This window comes from Tupaia chinensis, unplaced genomic scaffold (genome assembly GCF_000334495.1).
Source record: "Tupaia chinensis unplaced genomic scaffold, TupChi_1.0 Scaffold000706_1, whole genome shotgun sequence".
In the NCBI taxonomy this organism is placed as follows: domain Eukaryota; kingdom Metazoa; phylum Chordata; class Mammalia; order Scandentia; family Tupaiidae; genus Tupaia; species Tupaia belangeri.
The window spans coordinates 2,716,002-2,719,087 of record NW_006160229.1 but is presented as its reverse complement, the minus strand read 5'-3'; positions in this window follow the sequence as shown (position 1 = coordinate 2,719,087).

Below are 3,086 nucleotides of genomic sequence, written 5' to 3'. Positions count from 1 at the left end.
TGACCATCCCCCCTGGGGGGTGATTTCTCGCTTTCTGTCTCTATGTCTCTCTCTGCCTGTCTGGCGAGCGCACGTGCCCTACAGTGAAAATCTCTCAAAAAAAAAAAAAAGTCTGGACCAAAATAAATCTGCACATTATTTCATTTCCCATGAACTTTTTAAAGTCCGCTTTATAAGTGGTAATTTCCTCGACCTGATATATAACCTTTCCATAAGAAAAATTTGGGAACATCACTATTTTTAAGAGTTAAATACTGTAAATATTCTATTTAAAAATTGAGAATGGGGGCTAGCAGGTGGCATGGTGGTAGGGGCACTGGATCCTACATGGCTGTCTCCACAGTTTAAGTCCTGGATATGAAAAACATGTCAGGCATGTGCACATGTGATGTGGTCATCCCTCCTAGGGAGTGATTTCTCACTTTCCCTCTCTTTATGTGTCTCTGGTAAGCACATGTGCCCTATGGCAAAAAAATCTTTTTAGAAAAATCGAGAATGAAAGAAAAATCTCTACTGGTACCACTGTAATTCGACATTGTACTATAGGTATTAGCCAATGCAAAACAACAGAATAAATGGCATAGGGAAAGGAAGATATAAAAATGTCATTATTTTCAGATGATATGACTACATGGAATAAAAGAATCTTATCAGGGACCAGCAGGTGGCGTGGTGGTTAACGTGCTGGACACTCCCACATGGCTGACCATGGTTTGAGTCCTGGACCTGGTGGCTTGCTTTCTCACTTTCTCTCTCTCTCTCTGTCTCTGTCTCTCTCTCTCTGGTCAAATTAAAATAAATGGATGAAAATAAAAAAGAATCTTATCAATTACTCGAATTTTATTAGGACAGTTTAGCAAGGTAGCCAGATACAGGCTTCTAAGTATAGGTAACACTCTATTTCTCAAACTTCATGGTGGAAACATGGGAGTTCATTTCATTTTTAACTTAAATTATTTTTAAAACTTTTTAAAGTTGATTTTATTTTGAAAGAGAGAGAGAGAAGTACCTTTGACAGGGTCCTGACAGCATAACCTTCTCCTAAGCCCTGCAGCCAGTTGGTATCACAGGAGTTCCCCAAGGTGCATGTTCAGGTAGACCCAGGACACAAAGCCATAGCCCTCTTGTAACACCTCCATCTCCGTGCAGCAGCACCCCTACTTCCTGTACCACCACAGCTGGGCCACATTTTAGCTACCGTTCATCTCTATGTTATATGCACTCTTCTGTATGTATGTTTTACCATAAATAAATTAAAAAAAAAAAAACTAGTGAAAAGTTTGAAGGCAAGAATCAGTGATGTGCCCTTTGGATATTCCAGATGAGAGGGGTGGGCTTGAAACAGGCATAACAGCAAAGACAGGTAAGCCGAAGGCCGTTAAAGGAAGCTCACTATCATCACCTGAGCTCACAGAGGGGTGGAAAAGCCTGAAGAGGGCAGCCCACAACACCCTTCATCTCTCATCTCTCTGCCAATGACGGCACCAACAGCAACCTTTGCCAAAAAGTCCCTTTCCTGACAGCCTGCCTCTATATCCCCTACTAGGAGGCACTGGGAGCTGATCTGGACTTGCTTTCTCTGCACTCCCTACCTACAGGCACAGATCATCTTAACCCTGGCTTTAGAATAAATAACACACCAAATGGACCAAGCAAATATGCATTTTCTGGGTCTCACTGACCCAGCCTCACTTGTTAGAATAAAAGGTGGAAATAACAACCTTATTATAAGAACAGATTTTACTCACTTAAATACTGTAATCTCTATTAAAGGCATCATAACCTGTCAAACTGCTATCTGTGGCTGGTTATGTCTGGGTTTTTGGCTGCAGGCAAAAGTAGTGGAGAGGCTCATTTCTGTCTCAAAAGAACAATTATTTTACATTCTAAGCCTTAATACTGGCCAGACAGGTGTTAAAATACTTACAGAAATATAGAATTAAGGGTTGTTCATAGGGTTCATTCAGAAGCAATGCCAGGGCTCCAGGCACTTCAGCTTTCCTCCCCTGAGTCTGTCTGTTCCCATCCTTTCCCCTGCCCCTATCTCTAATGCTCATCTATGAATTCAAAGGCAAAAGGTCCAACCCAGGGGTATATCAAATTCTGTCCCAAAGAACCGACAGTGAGGCTGGGGAGAAAGAAGGAAAGCACTGGATTTTCCACACACATTTCAAGCACAGCAAGTCTAATTGGACCTTTTTGAAATACTGATATCTGCATAAAATTTCAAAAAGGATTTTATTTTTTTAAATCCCTACTAGAAGAATAAAAAGGAAAGTCAACATATCTAAAAAGGTGTGAAAACTGCTATATTAGAAGACCTCTGGCCAGTGATCAGCAGGTGGCATAGTGGTTACATCAGTGGATTCCTACGTGGTCGACCACAGTTTGAATTCCAGACCCAGTGGCTTGAAACTCACAAAGGGCATGTGTGCATGCCTGCCCAAAATTCCGAGAGGAGAAGGGATTACGCTGCTGTCTCCTCTGGGGATGATTTTTCACTTTCTGTCTCTCCAGCAAGTACACATGTCCTATAGCAAAAAATCTCTCAAAAAAAGAAAGAAAGAAAGAAAGAGAAAGAAGAAGAAAAAGAAAAAGACCTCTGGCCATGAAAATGACAGCTTATTCCTAGATCAGTAAATCCTAAAAGCCCAGAACCATAATCTGAATTATCAGCAGCAATAGAGAAGCAGATATGGATGTGACCAGGCCCATTCACACTCCCAAAATAAAGTAATAGCCCTGTGGGCCATCCTGCCCCTTAATGGGGACACCCTGCACATGTGAATGCATACACAAACGTGCATTTGCGCACACACACACAGCATCCACCAGGGAGGCAAAATAACTTCTCGGGGACAGGCATCCATCATATGTGGCATAACAAATACTGGAAATGAGCTGGTGTTTGCAGAGCAGATGAGCCCAGCTTGGAACACAGCTTCACCTAATGTATAACAAGCCACATACTAGCGACACAGGAGCAGAAGACTGAGGAAGTGAGGAAAAGCTATCAAGTAGCTATATCACTAAGGATATGCTAGCAAGTAGGAGTAAGAAGAATGAACAGATGGCAGGAGGGAAAG